This window comes from Homalodisca vitripennis, unplaced genomic scaffold (assembly GCF_021130785.1).
Source record: "Homalodisca vitripennis isolate AUS2020 unplaced genomic scaffold, UT_GWSS_2.1 ScUCBcl_4150;HRSCAF=10156, whole genome shotgun sequence".
In the NCBI taxonomy this organism is placed as follows: Eukaryota; Metazoa; Arthropoda; class Insecta; order Hemiptera; family Cicadellidae; genus Homalodisca; species Homalodisca vitripennis.
In genome coordinates, this window is record NW_025780284.1 from 65,513 (window position 1) to 90,058 (window position 24,546).

Consider the following 24,546-nt stretch of genomic DNA (forward strand, 5'->3'; position numbering starts at 1 on the left):
ACTCAGCCGAGGAGAAGGCTGAAGTCTTCGCCGACACCATGGAGGCTCAGTTCTCTCCCAATCACGACATCGACGACCCAGAGCACTCTAGTGCAGTGGAGGGCTTCCTGGAAGCCACTGACCAAGAAGACTCGCTGGAACCGGACGAACTGCCCACCATCACCGAGGCTGAAGTTGCCGGCGCCCTCGCAAGACTTCGCCCGAAGAAGGCCCCGGGAGCAGACCGACTGGGCACCCCAGCTCTCAGAAGACTGCCAGAATGGGTCGTGAAATGGATAACCTCCCTCTTCAACTCCTGCCTCCGACTCAAACACTTCCCCAAACCCTGGAAACAGGCAAAACTTATCCTACTCCCAAAGCCTCTCAAGAACCTCACCCTACCTGACAGCTACCGCCCAATCTCCCTCCTTCCTTCCCTGTCTAAGATACTAGTAGAGCGACTCATTCTGGCCCGTTTCCCCGAGGATTTCCACACGGAAATCCGCAAAGAGCAGTACGGCTTCCGACGGGGTCACTCCACCACCCTCCAACTGACTAGAGTGTTCTCAGACCTCACTGACTCCCACAACCAAGGGCTGGTCACCACCGCAGTCTCCCTGGATGTCAGCAAGGCCTTCGACCGTGTCTGGCATCAAGGGCTCCTGTACAAGTTGGCCCACAGTCCACTTCCTCGAAGTCTGTTCCGACTTCTCCAGTCCTACCTGGCCGACAGAACCTTCTCTGTCTCAGTGGAACAGGCCGCGTCGTCAGCTCGGCCAATCACCGCAGGCGTGCCACAGGGATCTGTACTGGGTCCAGTGCTGTACCTGTGGTACACTAATGACATCCCAGTCATTCCCAGGATGTCTCTCGCCCTCTACGCTGACGACGCACTGTTCTACAGTAAGTCGGCCACCATCCGCCAATCATGTGCCTACATGAGAAGGCAAATGGAACAACTCGACCCCTGGCTGAGGAAGTGGAAGGTCAGGATCAACACGCAGAAGACCGAGGCCATCTGTTTCACCAAACACCCACAGTATCCGGCCCAGCGAGAGACGATTCAACTGCAGGGGGACCGGCTAAGGTGGACTAAGTCCATTAAGTACTTAGGAGTCGTCCTCAACAGGACTCTCACGACTGGGCTTGCCGCCAAAGGGAGGATCCGCCTAGGAATGGCCGCCCGCCAAGGGCTGTCGGCACTACTGCGACCTCACTCCGGACTTCCCATCAACACGAAGCTGCTGCTCTACAAGACGATAGTCCGCCCCATCGTGACATACGCGGCTCCTGCCTGGTATCCACAAACCTCCAAGACGACCAGGAAGGAACTAGAAGCCTTCCAGAACAAGACAATCCGACAACTGACGAACACACCATGGTTCGTCAGAAACACGGTCGTCCTACGGTCTGCAGGACTACCCAGCCTGCATGACTTCATCACTGGCCAGGCGAGAGCCATGTATGCAGCAGCAGCCGAATCCGAGTGGGAACACATCCGTGAGTGGGCGACCAGGGAAGCCGTCCATCCGTGGAAAATCCCACAACTGAAAGTAATCTTAGACGACCCACCCTAGAAGACTAAATAAACTATACTATTACGACTTTCCACTTAACTCCACTACCTAACCTACTACATCACTTTTCTCCTACCTAAATACAAAACCACACACCCAAAATTCCCCACGACCCAACGCAAAATAGCCCCTCTTGGGGCTGGACGTACTGACGACCAGCAGCCATTCTGCTTGTTGCAGAGAAGCTGCCACAGAAGGGACAAGAGTCCCGGCCTACCCGCTGCCTGCCTGGCGCCATCTGATTTCCCCGACATACAGAATGGCAGACTCCGCTACAACAGCACCTGCGCCAGCCGCTCCCATGCCGAAGAAGGCGAAGGCCGCGGCCGCCAGCAAGAAGCCCCGCGTCAAGCCGGCTCACCCTCCGACGTCGGACATGGTGAACGCGGCCATCAAGAACCTGAAAGAGCGCGGTGGTTCGTCTCTTCAGGCCATCAAAAAGTACATCGCGGCCACACACACATCATTCTTCTTCTAGACGTGGACTTGAAAACACCAAAAAATCAACCACTCCGGAATCCAATGGAGAATATCGAGGGAAGTGCTCCGGCACCCCCTGATGGAGAAACAAGCCTTCCGGGGCCACTGGCTGCTCTCCTGGATGCCTGCGCGGCTTCCAAAGTTAGTTCCAGTTTTGGCGCCCCAAAAGGCCTTTCTAAAGGTCACATTGGACATTTCACGGATCGTCTTCCTGAAGCCCGGACTGCGGTTCCTGCTGCCCCAGCGACCTCCCACGGCCTGTTGGAGACCAGGAGCAGCCTGCCAGCGCATGCTGCCCAGCCTGCGGTGATGTTGGAAAACATCGCCCTGTACCGTTATTATAGCACATATATTAAATTTATGTGGAGCTAATACTTCGTAAATCAAAACAACTTTTCGGAAATACTTGATTTATTCCGAAATTTAAGTTCACCAAAAAAATTAACAAAGTTTTACAAACTTTTGATTCGATTTTCTTCAAAACTTCACACAATCGAACAAATCTAATTAAGAGTCTGATTAAAAATGAATTAAAATTAAAATGAAACTAAAAATTTATACTTCTCAAAAAATGGTTTAAATTAACAAAATAAAATAAAAGTTCTCTTCTCAAAATACTCAAAATCAATATAACACAAAACTTGATATTAACTTTATGACCAAAATTTAATTCACAATACTTCAAAAAATTGAATTAATTCTCAGACTCTGAAAGATGGGAAACTTTAGAAATTTTAATTACAACAGTATAAAAAAATGAAAGATATTAACTAAACGCTGGATGGCAGCAACAAAGGCCTCTTAACACCTATTTCTAAGGGCGAATATGGAATAATTGTTCATGCAGGTAATGAGAACGGATTTATCGGCAAAACATTGTTGGTGTTCAAATCAGGCCAAAAGTCAGGTGACTATCATGGTTGTATGAATTTTAAAAATTACAAAAAATATCTGCAAGAAAAACTTATTCCAAATTTACCACCAAAAACCGTCCTTGTGATAGACAACGCATCATACCACAATAAACAACTAAACCCCGCACCTACCAGCAATTCCAAGAAAGCAGAGATAATTCAGTGGCTAGTTAACCATAACATCCCGTTCCATGACAAAATGCTTAAAACAGAACTCTATCAGATTGTGAAGCTTAATAAGAACCCGCACAAAATGTTTGAGATTGATTCCATACTTGCAGAACACGGCCACTCCGCTTTGCGCCTCCCTCCTTATCATCCCGATCTTAACCCGATAGAAATGATATGGTCACTGATAAAAAACCACTTTGCCCTGAAAAACACGACCTTCAAATTAAATGACTGCATCAATCTAGTGAGAGAGAAAGTCCAAGATATTACAAAAGAGGAATGGGCGAAGAGATGCCAGCACGTTAGAAATATTGAAAAAAGTATATGGAACATGAAGTATCTATTGATGACATCACAGAATCTTTCATCATAAATCTAGAAGCCGGCAGTAGTGATGACGACAGTGGAAGTGACAGTGAACACTCTAGCCATAGAGAAGACAGTGGCGGTGAAATTAGTGGAGTGGAAGTGCTTGAATAACATAAATGACAAGTAAGTGACGCAATTAATTTATTTGCTTATTAGGTTTAATAAAGAATATTTTATTTTGCAATTCTGAGATAATGAAACGTCAATAGTAAGTATTGATAATAATAAATATATAAAACTACAGCAAGTCTCTTTCATATTTTTATGATATAAAAATAATGTACATTAACTTTTCATGACATAAACTAATAACATACAGTCAGACAGACAATATTATATATTTATGCTACTAGCTAACGTGTTGCTCAAAATCGAACAAAAGTGAAATGTGTAGTTAAATACTAAAACCCAAACATTTAGTAAACAGCTGTTGTTAAATTGTAGTTAGTAGACATCGATATAAAAATTGAATTTAGTTTGATCCAATGTCGAAGGATAGCGTCACTGTAGACCTTTACTGTATTAAAGTGATACCCGTACTGTTGTTAAAGTTCTAAGAAGGATTAGAAAATCTACGTAAATCTACCTTTAATTTGACACCTCAAACGTTAATATCTATCAAGCCGTTATCGAATATTATGATTTCGAAGAAAAAACCCCTAGCGTATCAATACAACGCTCCTACTGGGCTAACTTTTCTTCCTAGAGTAGTACATCACTGGGCCGCTATCATACACTTCCCCTCCACTGGCGAGCTATCCCACCATTACCCGCCTCTTCCCCTACTCAGGGCTCAGCTCGTTCCTCACGTCCTCTAGGTGACGAGCTCCTCACGTGTGGAATTTAATGGGGTGATCAACCGAGGCGAAGAGAAAGAGTGGGGACAGAGCCGAGCAGAGCCGAGCAGTACCGATAAATCCCGAAAATTCCTGACAAACTCTGTACATGCGGCTGATAGCGACCTCAGTTCGGAACGGTTCTGATTTCTATTATCTTACGAATTAATGAGTCGTTTTATATCCGAACATATCTGCAAAACATAGAAATTATATCGAATTAATTATATTAATATTGAACTTTCTTTATAACTCCAAAGACACTTTACAAAATGTGAGATGGTGCACAACGAATAAAATGTCATAATCTTTTTGTGCTATTGGAATATATTCAAATTAATAGGGCAAAAGCAACATATTATAATGTGGAGTCCTTAATTGGTAGTAAATAAATTAATAATTACACTACAAAATCTGTAATAAGAGTTATGTAATAGCTGTAATAAACTAAGGGTATTAAAAAAGATTAAAAAAGAAACTTGTGTGTGTGTGTGTGTGTGTGTGTGTGGGTGTGTGTGTGTGTGTGTGTAGTACACACACCACACCACTGCTACTGTCCGATGAGACGTTCTGAAAATTATTGATTGTTAGTTATGAGCTATTTATAATTTTGGAGGGAAGACCAGTCCAATTTGGGATGAAACGGAAGTGGCTGGATAGTTGTTGATAAGTCAAGCCAGCGTTTCTACGCCAGGTGCAGGGTTGCAGTGTTGGTTGACTCATATCTCCTTTCTGTGGCATGTCCTTTGATATCTTATCGTATTTTCTTTTGAGAACTTTAGTATTTGAAACACTTTGTTAAGTATTCATATTTTAGTAACCTCAAATTATTACGATCAAATTTTAACTTATAGCAATAGCAATATATTTCTCTGTCTGTTTTATAGCTACGCCACTGAATGTAACGAGGTTACTTTGTTACATTAGACTTCCTTACGTCTTTTTGGGTCTTTCGATACTCCGTTGTATTGGTTTATTTGTATGTAGACAAGAGTAATTGCCTGCCATTAATTACATTGTAAAATCAAGGTTTAATGAAATAAATTTAATTGCGCTGAGTCCTGCAGCATCCAGCTTTAAAAATGTAATATATATATATATATATATATATATATATATATATATATATATATATATATACATATATATATATATGTTGTTGTACCAAATTACTGAAATGTGTTTAATTCAGAGTAGAAGCTAAAAACACAGTGGTACATTTTAAGAGGCTTGTCACATTGATTGCCTGCAATAATTAAATTGTGCTGCATCCTGCAACATCCAGCTTTGAAAATGTAATTTAAATATATGTATGCTGTACTAAACTACGGAAAGGGGTTTGAAAATACAGTGATACATTTTAATAGGTTTGCCAGGTGCTGAACTAAATTAAATTCAGATGAGTACAGAGCGAGAACGCGCGGACTGCCCATTCCACTATTCTAATACACGGGCTATCTGTAGTTGGCAGGAGGGGCCCCTCCATCCGCACTCTTTCTCTCCGCCTCGGTTGATCACCCCATTAAATTCCACACGTGAGGAGCTCGTCCTCTAGGTGAGGAGTCGACGAGCTCCTCACGTGTGAGATTTAATGGGGTGATCAACCGAGGCGGAGAGAAAGAGTGGGGATGGAGGGGCCCCTCCTGCCAACTACAGATAGCCCGTGTGAGGAGCTCGTGTCAGTTTTGGATCCATCAGTATAAACATAAACATAACCTAAACGTGATAGTGACATTTTTTCTAACCACAATTGTTTTAGTTTCTTTACTCGTATTCTTTTTACTTACTTCTAAATTGGAATTAATTATATTAATATAGAACTTTCTTTATAACTCCAAAGACACTTTACAAAATGTGAGATGGTGCACAACGAATAAAATGTCATAATCTTTTTGTGCTATTGGAATATATTCAAATTAATAGGGCAAAAGCAACATATTATAATGTGGAGTCCTTAATTGGTAGTAAATAAATTAATAATTACACTACAAAATCTGTAATAAGAGCTATGTAATAGCTGTAATAAACTAAGGGTATTAAAAAAGATTAAAAAAGAAACTTGCGAGTAAATATTCAACCAAAAACATAATAATAGAAATATGACAAAACCAATGACAACTACCTGACTTAAATACCTAACATAGTACGTGACATCATTAATAAATACAAAATTTTGCTAATTATATTATATTACTGTAACTGACAAATTCAGTTTAAGATCATATATGAGTATATTTTTGGTTTACAATTTTAAACATTTTATATTTATGTAAGAAATATTACACTTATATTACAGAAATTTGATGTAATACGGATGATGAAAATAATTTAGTCCTACTGATCTCTAATGCTACGAATATAAAGATTTATGATACAATTACAATTACACAAATTTATTGAAGACTCATTAATTCGGATATAAAACGACTCATTAATTCGTAAGATAATAGAAATCAGAACCGTTCCGAACTGAGGTCGCTATTAGCCGCATGTACAGAGTTTGTCAGGAATTTTCGGGATTTATCGGTACTGCTCGGCTCTGTCCCCACTCTTTCTCTCCGCCTCGGTTGATCACCCCATTAAATCTCACACGTGAGGAGCTCGTGAGGAGTCGAGGCTCAGCTCCCCCAATGACCTGGCGGTCGGTGCAGTGCGGCGGCCTCGTAGATCTTGTGGTTGGCTGGCTCTGGTTCGCTAATAGCACTGCTACCTGCTCCTCCAATCTAATAACAATTTCAGCCCGCGAGGCATTGAGCTCTTGGAGGACATTCCTTTTTACAAAATATTCCCTCCGTATAATTGTATGGCTGTCAGTCTTTCACGGTGTTCTTAATTGTACGCCTACGCCAGTGGCGCGAATGTAAACCACTACCATATGTTGTTAATTACAATACACTCAATTTACAGGGATTACAATGGCACAATAATCAATTGTTTACACACAATAAACCTCATATAGTGATTAAAAATCAATATTACCCTGTCCTTCGACATTTGAAGGAACAGGGAAGAAACATCACTATCAATACAACTCATTGTATACCAAAAATATTACCCTGTCCTCCTCTATTGGAAGGAACAGGGGACAACAATGCCACAACATTACCAAAATAACCCTGTCCTTCGACATTTGAAGGAACAGGGAAGAATATATCTCATAATACATCAGTGTATTATGTTCACACACCATTGATGCCATTCATTGTCCCTGAAAATTACATGGTTTACTTCAATATTCCTATCACACACTTACACTGGCATTTTATTTCATGACTTCTCATCTTAGCCATACAATGTGCTGAAAATAAAACGTCGTCACATCACCCTTTTTATATTCCAATATTTATTTTTACTATTATAATAAACTACTTGACTCTCATACTTAACTTGTTTTATGTTTTGGGCCAAATTAATACATAAATATATAATCAATTCTTGAGGTTAATTTAGAAATAAATTATATTGCCAATTTTATTGTTTTAGACCCATCTTCTATTCCTTTTCGACAATATAATTTTCCTGAAAATAAAACATACTGGCCTGTGCGGCGGGCTAATGTTTATAGAGTTCTCAAATTTCACATTTCGTATTTAAATTTTAATTTAGAAATATTCACCTTTTAAGAAAAACAACCTATCTTTATTTTTAAAAAACACATTTTAACCAGGATCGATATTTCATTATTATCTCCGATAAGCATTTATATCAGTGAGTTCAATCATATTGCCAAGTCCTTTCTTTACTATCGAGTCATAAATACTTTCACTTATCAGGCTCACTTTGTTTTCACATATCAGGGTTCACTTCGCTTTCACTTATCAGGTTCATTTGTAATAAAACTTTATGATACGGACTCTTACAAACTAATACTTTTACAACGGGCAGGGGCTTGGGCACATCCGGACCTTTTTATACTTACACAGGAAGCTCTCACAATACTCCTATCTCCTGCCCTCATTGTTCTTGACCCTTTCTACAATTACTAATAATTATTTTATTTATTATTTACCCCCTTTCAGATTACAAGCACTGTCCCTAATATTAAATTTCAAAGGGGACCTCCACATTTTCCTAAGATTATGACGGTGTCGTATTTAAAAGCATTTCCGTCCCTAAAATTTTATTTCAAATATTAATTCCTTTTTGAGCAACAAATCCACATGCGCTAGCTCCATTTTATTTTTAAAATAATTTACTTAAAATAAATCAAATATTCTAAACTGACAATACTATTCTAAGTCCTAAGTCTTACTCACTACACAAAATTATACAGGTTTATACACACTTTTCAAGTCTTATACAAGTTATACACACTTGCAGGAATCCGACAAGTTTATGCAAGTTTACAAGTTCTTTCCTCTAAGTAACCTGTGGTACAAGTTTATGCTCAAAAAGAAATAGCAGAGTTGCGCAAATTATGTACCGTTATTATAGCACATATATTAAATTTATGTGGAGCTAATACTTCGTAAATCAAAACAACTTTTCGGAAATACTTGATTTATTCCGAAATTTAAGTTCACAAAAAAATTAACAAAGTTTACAAACTTTTGATTCGATTTTCTTCAAAACTTCACACAATTGAACAAATCTAATTAAGAGTCTGATTAAAAATGAATTAAAATTAAAATGAAACTAAAAATTTATACTTCTCAAAAAATGGTTTAATTTAACAAAATAAAATAAAAGTTCTCTTCTCAAAATACTCAAAATCAATATAACACAAAACTTGATATTAACTTTATGACCAAAATTTAATTCACAATACTTCAAAAAATTGAATTAATTCTCAGACTCTGAAAGATGGGAAACTTTAGAAATTTTAATTACAACAGTATAAAAAATGAAAGATATTAACTAAACGCTGGTACGGGACTTACTACTTTGAAGATTACGGAGGCTGATAGGGATTTAATACGCACTGAAAAAAAACTTAAAAACTTATTAATTAAATTTACACGCGATAAAAGAAATTACTCTAAATCCCAAACTATAGGGTTAGAGGAAGAGCTGCGGTTCTCAACAGGACGTCTGCACCTTCTCGTCGTGGCTTCAAGACTCGAACTGAACTGATCCCCCTCTCTCTCCAGCGAGCCGGGTCGGAACGTATCGCCGTAGTCATCTCGATCAGCTGATGTACCGGTCTAACTAAACAAACAATGTCCACGCACCGCGTCTAGTTAACAAAAAGAGCCTACTTCCTACCGCGATTCAGCTAAATAATTACGACTACGGTACAGCCCAAAAAGGCCTTCTTAAAGGCCACATCAGCCGATCCTCAGAGATCGGCCCAGTGACCCGTCCGACGGTTCCTGCCATCTGTGGGAGCTTCCCTGGACACGAGGAGGCCCGCCCTGACCCTGCCAGAGTCAACTGCACAGCCAGCGGTGATGTTTAGCGACATCGCAAAAAAGGCCTTATTAAAGGCCACTTCAGTCCATCGGCGGATTCCGGCACTGCGGCCCGCCTGATGACTCCAGCTTCCTCAGGAACCTTCCCTGGACTACAGGAGACAGTCCAGACCCCTCCAATGGCCGCTGTCCTGCCTTCCACGGACTATCCAGCAGAAGGTAAATATAGCCTTTCACAAGGCAACCACCCACCTGGGACAGGAGATCAGGGCCCAGGTGTAGTCCGGATTACCCCGGAGACTAGCCATGGTGCGGTCAAAAACGGCCAGGGAGCCCTGAGCCGGTCGGACGTCTGCTCCGCAAACTCCATGCGGAAGAGGCAGGCGACGACCGACTCAGCCCTTCCCTCCAAGTGCCGTAGAACGGCGGGCGATGAGATGGAGGTTGTGAGGGAGCCTCGCATCCCGCCCGTTGTTCTTGACGTCCCGAAAGGGTGGGCCAGTCATGCCGTCACCTTGAGGCAGCTCCTGAGTGGCGACCTGGAGGCGGTATGTACTGCCAGAACTCTGCGTCTAAAGACGTCGACGGTGGCACACTTCCGCTCGCTCCAGCGATATCTCCAGGGCGAGGGGATATTGTTCCATACCTTCTCGCTCGCCAGCGAGAGGTTGCTGAAGGTGGTAATTAAGGGCCTGCCTTCCACTCTGTCGTCTGAGGAGGTCATGGCGGAGCTTCACGAGGAGGGGTTCAACGTCGCAGATGCGAAGAGGCTGAAGTCCAGGAGGGGCCAGCCAACCAGCCTCTGGCAGATCTCCCTTCGGAACAGCGAGGGACGGAGGCCCGCCGCTGAAATCTACAATATCCAGCGGCTGTTCTACTGCAGACTGGAGGTGAGGAAGTTCACCAGACCCGGCGGCCCGATCTAGTGTCACAGGTGTCAGGAGTTCGGCCACGGCTCCAACCACTGCCACCGGGAGCTGCGCTGTGTTCGCTGCGGCGACGCCCACCCATCCAGCCTCTGCCCGAAGGAGGCGTCTGTGCCAGCGAAGTGCTGCAACTGCGGCGAGGCCCACTCTGCAAACTACAAGGGTTGCGCCAAATACAAGGCAGAGCGTCAGAACTCTTATGCGGTTGAAGCCAAGGCTAGGGAGCCTACGCCTGCCCCTGCGAAGACGCAGCCGCCAAAGGCACGAGGATGCCCTCCCCCACCGCCTCCAGTCGCTGACGTCGCCAACCCTGACTCCTCCACTGACAGCCAGGACGAGGATGACGGCTTTGAGACCGTGAGGCGCCGCCGCCACCGACTCCCACGGAAACCCCAAAAACCGTGGAGACCGCTCACCGGCGAATGCCAAGGAGTCGGAGCCCCTCCCACCACCAGCTGCCCGACAACCTGAAGAGGCCCAAGGAGCCTACCCCAGCCTCCGAGCGCAAACCCAGGCCGACTCCTAGACTACGCCTGGAAGTGCCGAAGCCTGCTCATGCCACCACTGCCACCTCCGCCCCTGCCCCACAACCCACCCGGGACACACCCATGGCCACACAGCCCGCTGCCCACCTGCATCAGGAACTCAAGGCAGGAATTTCTGAGATCCTCACCCAGCTGACAACCATGGTCCATATGATGGGCCGACTCATGGAGCTCCTGGGCACCTCCATCCATGGATAAGCTCCGGATCGTCAGCTGGAAACGCCAATGGGCTAGCGGACAAGAGGCTGGAGCTCAGCCAGCTTCTAACCGACATGGATGTAGACATCGCCCTAATCCAGGAAACCCACTTCAGGCAAGCAGACCGCTTCGGTATCCCGAACTTCCAGATGTACCGCACCGACAGGCTGCAGCAGAACATTCGTCCCAGCGGTGGTACGGCAGTCTTAGTACATCGCAGATTGCCTCACCGCCTGCTACCCGCTGTTCCCACGCCGGGGATCGAGGTTACTCGAGTAGCCATTCCCTTCTACGGAGCCGAACTCGAGATCGCCTCGATCTACAACCCGCCTAAGAAGATGCTGCAGCCACAACACCTGGACACCCTGCTGCGACCTGGCGTTCCTGCACTCGTGGCAGGAGACATGAACGCCAAACATCTGGACTGGGGATGCCGAATCACCAACGCCGTCGGGAGTGGCCTCAAACGATTCCTGGAGGGCCGCCAACACATCGTACTACTGGCTCCTGAGGATCCCACCCACTACCACTACGACACTCAACACCAACCTGACATCCTTGACGTTGGTCTAGCTGGATTACTTCACGTACACTTCGAGGTTTTTGCCGTGTCCGACCTCTCGTCGGATCATGTGGCGGTGATTTTCGACCTGCCAGACGACGGAGCGCCGGTCTACCCCCCGGCACTTCCCACCAAAGTCAACTAGCACAAGTACGGCAACTACCTCGCTGACAGACCCCGGCCTCCACCAACTCCTGCCGAATCACCAGACCAGCTTGACCAACAAGTACTAGCACTGACCACTACTCTCCAGGAAGCAGTGACCATCTCCTCGTCCCCTTTCTCACGGAAGGAACTTCATCCACCACTCCCTGAGCACCTGAGAGAGGAGATAAGACTTCGTCGTAGGCTGCGTCGGGAGTACCAGCGGACACGATGTCCCCACGCCAAGCGAGACTTCAACGGCCAGGCCAGGAGGTGCTCTCGTCTCCTGGCAGAACACCGAGCGGCCGCGTGGGACGACTTCGTGGAGCTCCAAACTGACGGTGGTGTCGGCGGCATCTGGAAGGTCTCCAAGGCTCTCCGAGGGGAGAAGAAGACAATAAGACCACTCCACGGTCAACGAGGCATTGTCTACTCCCCCGGCGACAAAGCCGAGGCCTTCGCCGACACCATGGAAGATCAGTTCTCTCCCCGCACCCAGACGTCTACGACCTGGACACCTGCGAGATGGTTGAAAACTTCCTGGACGACTACTCACCAGACGAGGACGACACACTGCCCCCCGTGACAACACTGGAGGTACGAGAGCATCTTCGTCGCCTCCGCCCGAAGAAGGCTCCTGGCCCGGACTCCTTTGGAACTCCTGCACTCCAGAAACTGCCGGCTTGGGTGGTCGTCACGATCACCTGCATCCTGAACTCCTGCCTACGACTGACGCACTTCCCGACCACCTGGAAGGATGCAAAGGTGATTATGATACCCAAGCCTGGGAAGGATCCGCTCTTCCCAGAGAACCACAGGCCGATATCACTGCTGCCTGTGCTCTCCAAGATTCTCGAGCGGATCATCCTGGCGAGATTTCCTGAGGACTTCTTCACCTCTATCAGTACCGAACAATATGGATTCAGGAGAGGACACTCCACCACTCTTCAACTCCGCAGAGTGCTCAACCTCCTCAACAGCACGGCGGAGAAGAAGCACCACTCCACTTCGGTCCTGATAGATGTCAGTAAGGCCTTCGACAGAGTGTGGCACGAGGGGCTACTCTACAAACTGGCTGACTCCCCACTGCCCGGCAGAATGTTCAGGCTGATCCGCAGCTACCTCCAGCATCGGACCTTCTCCGTCAGCGTTGCCAGCTCCAAGTCCACTTCGCGACCAGTCTCCTCCGGTGTGCCACAGGGATCAGTGCTCGGCCCGCTCCTGTACCTGTGGTACACAAACGACTTTCCTGTAGCTCCGAGAGTCCAGCTGTCGCTCTACGCTGATGACGCCCTCCTCACGACCACCTCCATCAACCTGAGGATGGCCGGTGTCTACATGCAGCGGCAGCTGAATCTACTGGAACCCTGGCTGCGGAGATGGAGGATAAAAGTCAACGCTGACAAGTGTGAGGCCATCAACTTCACGAGAAGTCCGAGGCAAGCGGACAGCCGACATCTGTCCCTCAACGGTGACAACATCCCTTGGAGGACAACTGTCAAGTACCTGGGGGTACTCCTGGATAGTCGACTTTCACTGACTCCCCACGTGACAAGAGTGTGCAGCCTAGCGAGGAAGGGCTTTGCCAGTATAGGCCCCCTGCTCTACTCCAAGAAGCTTCCCATCAAGACAAAGGTCCTGCTCTACACGGCCCTGGTGCGACCGGTGATCACCTACGCGGCTCCTGCGTGGTATCATCTCACCTGCAAGACTGCCAGAAGACAGCTGCCCGCAGTCCAGAGCATCTGTCTTCGGAGAGCCACTGAGTCGCCCTGGTTCATCAGGAAACTCCTCCGTGGTCAGAGCATCGTCCAACATCCCTACGATCAGGACCTTTGTGGATGGCCTGACTTCATCCTTCGAAGAAGCTGCAGAGTCCTCGCCCTGGGAGCACATTCGGCTACTACAGGCCCAGGAAGTCCCCCGCCTACGTCCTCCAATGGATGACTAACCTTTACTAACTGATTACACTACTATTCTACTGAAATGACAGGTAGCACTAGCTACTGGGGCTCTGACCCGCACCGACATAAAGCAAGTGCCTAATCGGCAGACGCTTTACCAGAAGTGGGGGATCCACCCCCCCACAGTCACAATCTGCCTGCCTTCCTCGCGGCCAACTACAAGGTTGACGCCGAGAAGCTGGCCCCTTTCATCAGGAAGTACCTCAAGTCGGCCGTAGCGTCCGGCGCTCTCACCCAGTCGAAAGGCAAGGGCGCCACCGGCTCGATCAAACTGTCGGTGAAATCTTCCGGAGAAGGAGCCAAGTCCGCCGGCAGCTAGACGGTCAAGAAGGCCGCCAAGAAAGCACCGGCCAAGCCGAAAGGCGAGAAGAAGCCGAAGGCGGCCAAAAAGCCTGCCGCAGCCAAGAAGCCGGCCGCCGCTGCGACCAAGAAGGCCGCCAAGCCCAAGACTCCCGGCAAGGCTAAGAAGGTCGCCAAACCGCCGACCAAAAAGCCAAAGTCGCCCAAACCGAAGAAAGTGGCCGTGAAGAAACCCAAAACGCCCAAGAAGACCGCCGCCGCGCTCCTCCCTCGACTGTGGGAAATACAATCGGCCTTTTTAAAGGCAACCCAAAATATCATTCGTTTTCACGTTTTATTCGTTTATACGTGTTTAAATTATTAGTAATCACTTGATGCACTTATGCCGTACATCAAGTGATTACTTAATTTCTCTTTAGACTGTCACTATTAAAAATAATCATTTATATGTGAAATAATGAAATTTATTCCTTTAAAAATCACAACATACAGTATAAATATACAGTATAATGAGAAAAAAAATGTACAAACAGGAATATTAGTTGACCACAATTACAAGTATGTGTGGCCAACTCTAACCTAAAAATCAACTAAAAACAAAATTCACTTAAAAAACAAGAGTCCAGTCAACTTAGAAAACAAACTCGCTATCTGTGGCGCTTGCAAGAAACAATTATTTCACAGAGAAAAAATCGAAACTCTGTAAGTTATATACTTTATCACTATCGGCATTAATTACAATAGTTATCAGTCAACTATTGTAATAAGTATTTTTTATAGTAAATTACTAACTCATATTATAAATGTACAAAGAATGTAAACTGGCACTTTTAGCCTATTATATATTACATTAGCATATACTATTATATTATATTATGTATTATTATTTATCATATTCTGAATATAAATTTGTAAAAAATAAAAACATGAACAATTACAGAAATAGGAAATAACTGAAATCCTAGCACAAAACTACATGGTAAACAGTTAATTTAAATTGCAATAGTAATGTTAATATATTCTGCTGACATTTGACAATTAATAATACCTTTACAATTTAAGTTTTAATAGATCCGTATCATCAATACAAAAAAGCCAAACCTTTAATTAAAAAAAAATAATTTTAAATTTTTACAATTTTTTTCTCAAAAGGCAAACAGTTGAACAATTTGGGCCCAATGTATTGATATGAATGCTTAAATAACGATTTATTTACTTTAGGCACTCTAAAAACTCGTTTATAGCAACTTCTTGTTTTGTAGAAAAGGTCATTTGTTCCAGTATTTCCGCTTCTAATGTAATATATCTTCAAGACTTTATAAATAAACATATGCTGGATTGGTAGTAACCTTAGTTCGAAAAATAGAGGATATGAACTGTCATGTTTATATTTCCGAAGGATCATTCTAATAATATGGTTTTGAGTGATTCTTAGTCTTTGAATGTAGCTTTTATAAGTACCTCCCCAACAATGAATACCGTACTGACGAGAATCGACTAGTGCAAAGTATAACATTCTTAACACTTGTACGTCACAAAAATTTCTTAGGAAGTAAAAAGTTCTTATGGTAAACTTTAATTTTCCATGTATTGAAGAAATATGGGGTTCCCAATTTATGTTTTGGTCTAAAATAACGCCTAGGTATTTAACATTATTACTTTTCTGTATTATTTCACACTTGCAATTTGTTCTTAAACATTCGTGCACATGGTAAACCAAACTTGTTGAGAAGTCAAAACTTTTAACCAAACTGAAATTTATAGAATTTGTTTTACTAACATTAATTCTCATTTTGTTACAAAAACACCATTTACTCAAAAGCTTTAGATCTTCATTTATGTAACGCCAGATATCATTAATATTGTTTTCAGAATAAAAAAAACGCAATATCATCAGCAAAAGCGCTTGGGCGACCATGAAACTGCAATTTAAGTAAATCATTTATAAACACTAAAAATAAAGTAGCTGATAATACTGAACCTTGTGGAACGCCTGCTTTTACAAAAAGAGATGAACTTAATTGGTTGCCTATCCGTACTTTCTGCTCTCTATTATTTAAAAAACTATAAAACCAATTCAAAGCGGTTCCTCTGATTCCTGCTGCTTCTAACTTACATAGTAAAATTTCATGGCCAACAAAGTCGAAAGCTTTTTTAAAATCTATAAAAAGTCCTGTTATTTTATGATTTTTATTAAAACTGTTGTAAATGTTTTCAGTTACCGCTAACAAACCGTCCTCTGTACCCATTCCCTTTCTAAAACCGTACTGACAGCTACTAAAAAATATTATTCTGTCTAAATAAGCTACAAGCCTTTTTCTCATTAATTTTTCGAATATTTTAGAAAAAAAAACTGATAACAGGTTAATCGGTCGTATGTTGTCCATTTTTATTGAAGTAGATTTTTTTTAAATCGGAACTACGGTACTAGTGTTTAATATGTTTGGGAAGACGCCGTTTTGAAAGCTAAGATTAACAATATGAACAATTACAGGTGAAATAACTTCGGCAGATTTTTTAACAATTTCGACAGTTTATATTATCAAAACCGGATGACTTTTTATTTTTTACATTTTTAATTGTTGCTAATACTTCGTTATCATCTGTGGGAGAAATAAAAAAGGACTGTGATAAGTGTTGGCCCACATGCTCAGCAAGTGTGAGTGGTGTTACGCTGGAGGTAGGGTTCAGGTGTATGTGATAAGATAAAAGTTTAACCTTTCAGCTAACTCTTTAGGATCACTGACAATCTCACCGTTATCTAACTCAATGTGTTCAATATTTTTGCTCCTTGACTGACCTGTTACCTCATTTATTACTTTCCAAATTTGCGTCGAGTCACCGTTGTAACAATTTTTTTTCATTATAAAAGAGTTTTTTGCACTACCGTATCTATGTCATTTTTTAGCCTATTACAATATGAGTCAAAATATATTTTAAAAGCCTGATCGTAAGGAAATCAAATCAAAAAATCAAATAAAAAAACATCTTTATTTCCATTATGGTACAAAAATTTAGAAATCATAGGAGCACAATTTTAAAATTTATAATATAAAATTACTTAATGTAATTAACACCAAAACATAAAACTGCAAACAAATTAAATACTTATATATATATATATATATATATATATATATATATATATATATACATACAGTATTGTATAGACTGCTCTAATGATTATGGAAATGTTTCCTCACATAGGTGCAAAGCACCTGTGCGTGAGAGAATGAGTCCCATTAATTCAAAAATAATTTTCTTAGGGAAATAAGATGTTAAAATAATGTTGTTTAGTAAAAAAAATATATAATAGAAAAATAATTCATTTAATAATTATAAATACTGATAACGCTCATAGTAGTAAAGAAGAAAAAGCAATATGAGGTTACAGAAGAGACGCAATAGCAAACATACTTATCAGTGAATGTAGGTAATTAAAATAAGGATAAACTACGAAATATTAGTTGATAAGAAATAAAAAACCGACAGACAAACGGACTCCTCAGTCAGGACAATGCTTGAGGCCTCTGCCCCTCCTTTCAATTAGCCTACCCCAAACTAATCTTACCCCGCATCTCTACCTACCACGTTGGCCACCAACACCACACGCTCACACTCACACGCACGAACCCCCCCCACACACACACAAAACTATCACCATGCGATCACAAATATAAAAGCACGCTCCCATCCTGTAATCCAATTTTGGACATTAAATTCTGTAATCAGATGTTATAATCCTTTCCATATAATCACGACCCACACTTTTTAACCAGTTTTTTACTTTTATTTTATAAGTTGATAATTTATATAAAAACATATCCTTGAGAAATTCTGGTAAATTTCTATAAATAATGTGAGAAACATAAAATGTATTTGTTTTTGAAAAAGTTCTATTTAGCCTGGGTGTAAATATGGAGGATGTAAAATTTCTTATTGCGTAATGGTGATTCGGAAATTCGAATATACTTCTGTAATTTTTGAAAATATATACAACAACTACTCTAACAAACAGCTGTCTTATATCCAAAACATCCATTTCGGTGAACAGCGCCTCCGATGCGTAATGCCTATTTTTTCCCAGTGCTGCTTTAAGTATTGCTTTCTGAGTTACAAACAGTGGATTTAAAATACTTCTATAACTAGCACCCCACATTATGACCCCCCCCCTCTAAAAGCGATTGAACATATGCGAAATAAGCTACTCTTATTTCTTATAAAGTTAAAAAGTCATGCAGTTGACGAAAAGCATAAATGAGTTTTCGAAGTCTACCATTAACATAGTGAACATGTGCAGATGAATTCATTCTGTTGTCCAATATAACTCCTAAATATTTATAATTATCAACCCTTTCTAAAGATCCGCAATGACAAACCAGACTTGTGGGATTACCCCACAAGTCTTTAGTTAGTTTAATTAAATTAATGAGAGTGTCACTGCTGTCTCTCAGGGCAATAGGCATAAATTTAGACTTAGATATATTTAAGGAAAGCAAATTTTGATCAAACCATTTTTTTATTAGATAAAGGTCACTATGCGCTTTTTGGAAAACTTCTTCCCAATTGGACCCCTCAAAAAAATAGAGCAGTATCGTCTGCAAAAAGTGAAAGCTTACCAGAAATTCTAATTTTAGAAATATTATTTATATAGATTAAAAACAGAATAGGTCCTAAAGTGCTACCCTGGATTACTCCATAATTTACAGATGCCAGATTACTATTGATTCCGTTAATTGTGGTTATTTGCCTACGATTTTCGAGATAACTATCAAACCAATTAAATGAATTATTTTTTATTTCCAACTAATTTTAATTTTTGGAGTAATTTGTACCTATCAACGGAATCAAATGCTTGGGCTAAATCGAGGAATGCCAATAAATATTTTTTGTTAGATGTTATTGCTTCGTTCAGGACTCCTAGAGATATTAAAAAAAGCATCTGCGATATTTTTAGATTTTCTAAACCCGAATTGACAGTCACTTAATATATCATTCTCTTCTAAATAAGTGACTAATTGGTCTTTAACTACCTTCTCCAAGACTTTGGAAAATACACTTAACAGGCTAATCGGTCTGTAGTTTGACATCAGGATAACGTCATCCGCTTTAAATAATGAAATGACTTTGGCGATCTTGAAAACGTCTGGAAATTTGCCTGTACGTATAGCCTACTTAAATTAACTATGTGAAGAAGCGGAATGCAGAGGAAATGATAATTTTCAATCAAGAGGGACGCGGATATACAATCATACCCCGGAGCTGAGCCACCACGCATGCTAGTAACGTATAGTAGAGAATTTATAGCATGACCGGTGACTTCGAGATGCGCCGTAGGCAAAGACGGAACTAAAGTGGTGGGGGGTGGAGCGGCTCAGTCTGTTGCCGTATTTAGCCTTGTGAACTTCGGTCTCCAGTCTTCTATACGTGCCGCCCAAAAAACATTCGCTTGTGCCAATTTACGAGTTGTAATACAATTTGTGAATTAATTGCGTTGTGCTCATTACGTTTTAAGTAAAGAGTTTGAGATGGATCATAATGTAAAAAGTAAAATTGGAGGTAGAAAGGTTATACACGGCCAAGCAAGAGAAGTGCTTCCCATTTTATGAAACGGGAAGCAGAAAACCAACACACTTATAAATTTGAAGAAAGTTCAACAGCGTGTCGTAGAGGGAACTGGAATTTCTGAAAGTACGCTGAGACGAATTTTGAAGGAGGAAAAAAATAAGTCCAATTGGCAATTCTTTTAGTACGCCCAACAAAGTAAGAAAACGCAAACATACTAAAAGTAATCTGGACAATTTTGATTTGGGTGTAGTTCGAAGAACAATAAATAATTTTCATCTACAACGGGGTTTTATTATGTTAACTATTGCGTGTGGATCGTTGGCGTTATTGTTATTTTAAGTATACATCATTAAATTAACTTAATACAAGTTGGTAGATAAAACTGAGTTTTTTCTTATTCTACTGTGTATATTGACAAATTAGTTTAACCAGTTTTATATTAATTTTTAATTTAGCAGCTAGGCTATGTCAGTTGAAAATTTTGTAGTGTATAAATTGTATCTACTATCGTAAATCCTGAAGCTTAGACGGTTAGTATATGATAAATTGAATTTTTAATGACTAACAAAGCGTAACAATTACAATTCTGAACTGTTGTCGTCGTTGGAGATCAAGAATAATATAAATTCCTACCCTTTCCCAATTTATGAGAACCCTTTCTTACCACCAGGTATCTCTACTGCGAACTCATTAAGAAGGGTGAGCTATGAACACAATTTCGGCAGAACATAGTCATTGTTAAGATCACGTACATCCGGTCCCCAATATTTCCAAGATTTCCTGTATTGAATTCCCCATCATAAAAGTCCGTCGCCGTAACTTCAAAAGAGTCTAGAAATGTTCAAATATTCTCAAGGTCTCCTATACTAAATTGCTCATCATAAAAGACCACCGTGGTAAGAACATAAGGGTCTAGAAATGTTGGCAAACGCTAGAATATTCGGCTCCCGCCACCACTATGAGCCGGGAGCCGAAAACTCTCAGTAGGGTTAGTAGCACCGAATTCCCTCCCCTACTTTAGATTGTGCCCCCACGCGCTCAACTCCTCCACTCCTCACGCGCATCCCACCCGGTCATGCTATAACTTCCCTAGAGTACCGGTGAAGTTCTGTCTCAGTGATAGTGTGAATTGAGAATTCTGTGTTAACCGTATAGTCATTGTCATCAACGACAGGTGGACCGCTCGAGTCAATAGCCCGAGCTAAATTGTAACCTACTTGTGCAAAATAATTATTAAATTCTTCAGCCACCTGTCGACACTGCAGTTTCACGTCAGAGTCCGAGTTCATGGTTTTATCACCTGTAATTGTGTAATGGGGAAACTGTTTTTTTATTCACCCTCCCAGATAATTCATTTATTATTTGCCAAAAAAGTTTCGGATTATTCTTTCTTAATTTGTACAGCTTATTACGTTTTTAGAGCCTATACAAAATACTTGAATTTATTCATGGGAAAAGAGATTTTGCTTTAAGTAATTTATGCTTTTTAATAACTACCTGACTGTCCTCAATCGTTTTTTTTGAAAGTATAGTAAAAAAATTCGTAACTGATATTAACTTCACTTGAGTACAAACAATCATCCCATTTAACTTCCTTTAATTTTAAATTTAATAAATAAAAATCACATAGAGTTCTTTTTTTTAAAACTTTACTAGCTACTGTATTTAACCTTTTTAAATTTAGACCCGCAGTCCAGCTTAAGGCCAAGCAAACAGTGATCGGTGATTCCCATATCAAAAAAAAGCACTTTCAAAAGAATCTACATTAGTGTGGACGAACGAAAATATGATCCAAAATTGAACGCGAATTGTGAGTAATTCTTGTTGGATTGTTAATTAGCGAAATTAAGCCGTTATTATTCAACAAATTTCTATAGTCTTGTACATATTTACAGTTAGATAAAAATAAATTTATATTTATATCTCCAATGAATACAATATGATTATTAATATATTGAAATTTTGTTCTCGAGTTCAGTAATAAAATCACTTTCAGAGTGGCTGTGCAAACGATATAAACAAAAAAGTTTAAAATAAGCCCGCTAATAACTTATGTTTAGTAATAATACATAAGCTGTTATCATATTTATATCAATCTGATCAACAATAATACTATCACTAACATAAACACATTACACCACCTGCTCTGTAGTTGTTATTACAATTAAAAAACATATTATAACCAGGTAGCTTATACAAACTCATTTCATCTTCATTTATCCAGATTTCGCTTATCACTACAAAGTTTATTCTATTTTTTAAACTGGCTTATCTCAGCAAGAAAGCTATTGAAATTTGCTCTCATACTCCTAATATTAGCGTATAATAGTGTAAAAAAATCATCATTAGTTTCAGAATAATAAAAAGAATTTAGATTATATTTATATATTTGTGAATTCATGAACATTAATTAAAAACGACCCTACAACATTTTATGTAAGAATTTATTTTGAGTATATATTATTTCCCTAAAAATACGAAAAATGTAGAAAAAAATAAATTTTTAATTTTTACAAATACTATTTTGTGGAGTATAAAGTATTTTTATTTAATGTTCTCAATGTCAGCCAAGGTACTTACTTTTTTGAACTTTAGAGTCAGCATTTTCTTGATGAAAAATGTTCCGTCTCTGCATCACACAAACACGTAACCCACCTCCTGACACTTCTGTTTGAGCTTGGCAAGAAACTGCTTGTTCTCCGGAGCCAGATGATCATTCACATACACCTTGTTAGGAGGAAAAAGCCTTGTTGATCTTGTCTGCTGTCAGGTGAGCGTTTCTACGTCGAGCTTCCCGGAACTTGGCGAGGAGATCTTCTTTTACAGCTCTGTCGTGGAACTTCACCACCACAGCGGGTGCACGGGCCTTGCTGAAGGATGGGATCCTGTGAGCAGCTGCAATTTGAGCAGGTAGTATCTCCACTCCCAAAGCACTTCCCAGGTCCTTCACTATGTCGTTCACATGTTCATTCGGGTGTGGTCGGAATTCCGCTGATCTCAATGTTATTTTTGCGGCTGTACTGCTCCAAGTTCCTCATTCTCTCTTGCAGATCTACAACTTCTTTCTTCAGTGTTACATTTTGCTGACGTAAACCCTCGTTCTCTTTCTTGATCAAAGCCAGCTCCTTCCTGATCTCGTCCATCAACTTATTGGAAGCATCAACCTTGTCTGACAAAAACTGCATTGATATTGTCATCTCACCCATTTCATTTCTAACAGATTTAAACTCGTTAAACATGTCCTTCTTAAACTCCTCTAAAACACGGAGAAGGAAGTCCTGCGTTAGGGCTGTGCTCGTGGATGAGGATGATTTGTTACTGGAGGTCTTCTGACGACAGTCTGAACACTTCCAGTTCTTCACAGACCTTGTTGTTACTCCATCACTCTCGGTCTTAACACAAAACACCGTGGAAGAAACGATTACACCCTCCGGTACACTTAATATCACTACCCTCATTAATTGGGGCACTACAAACGCCACAGGTAGACATTTAGAAAAGAAAATGTAAAAGAAACACTTTAAAAATTAAAAGTTTTCCTTGCAACAGTAACTCGTGCACGATACAACGATGCACGCCCAATCACGTTAAACCTGTACACACGGAGCGATAAGCGAGTGGTCTTATCTGCTCGGCTGCCTGAGCTGGACTGATGTCATGGTGTGTGTGTGTGTGTGTGTGTGTGTGTGTGTGTGTGTGTGTGTGTGTGTGTGTGTGTGTGTGTGTGTGTGTGTGTGTGTGTGTGTGTGCGCGTGTGCGTGCGTGTGTGTGTAACAATCCACTGAAACAATTGAATGTTTTTTTTCTACTTTTTTAATTGCCATTGGAAATTGTTACAGAATAATACGTGTCTATTGAATTTCGTAAATTGTGCGATTCAAGCGTGAACTTATATTTCATTCTAAAAAGTAAAAGTGGATTTAAACAACAATTACAGTAACCTTATGGAATCAATCTTTCATAGAGTTAATAGCTTTATTTGTATTATCACCTAGATAAAAAAAGAGGGAAATTTCTCTGTTCTCTGGTAGGTAGCAAGAGAAAGGAGACTTAGTGACTTGTTATGTAAAAATATAATTTGACATACAGATAATTGATGTTATATTATATAATAGTATTATGGATTAATGGAATGAACCCGTTGTACAGTTACTGTTACTTCTCGAATATACTGTCTGTTTGTAACGATAAAAAAACACACACACGCGCACGCACGCACGAACCCACGCACGCACGCACGAACGCACGCACACACACACACACACACACACACGAAACAAAAAAGAAATATTGTTAATTTCAAAATTGTAAATTGATATGAGATATTATAACAGGGCACGTGAATTCGAATTATTTCATGCATTATGAATGGAGGGAGAGTGAATTTATACTTGTTTTAAAAAACAAATAAGAAATGAATGAACAAGATCCGATAAGGTGTTGGACGTTGGTGTAGTTTAATTAATATAGAAACGAAATGTAAAGTAGCCACGACAGGTAATAAAATATCGATGGTACGACTTTGTAGTGTTTGATATGATGTTAATGTGATTAGAACTGTGATAATCGATGAAAGGAGTAAATATAGTAAAATATGAAAAATAAAAATGTTAGTAGATGCTGCGTTACATAAATGAATCTAGGGCTTATTGATAAATTGAA

General features: G+C 41.0%; 1 pseudogene; it reads left to right on the plus strand.

Moving 5' to 3' along the window:
- Window positions 1–1,781: 1,781 nt before the first annotated feature.
- Window positions 1,782–22,798, plus strand: LOC124372837 (annotated as a pseudogene).
- The last annotated feature ends 1,748 nt before the right edge of the window (window positions 22,799–24,546 follow it).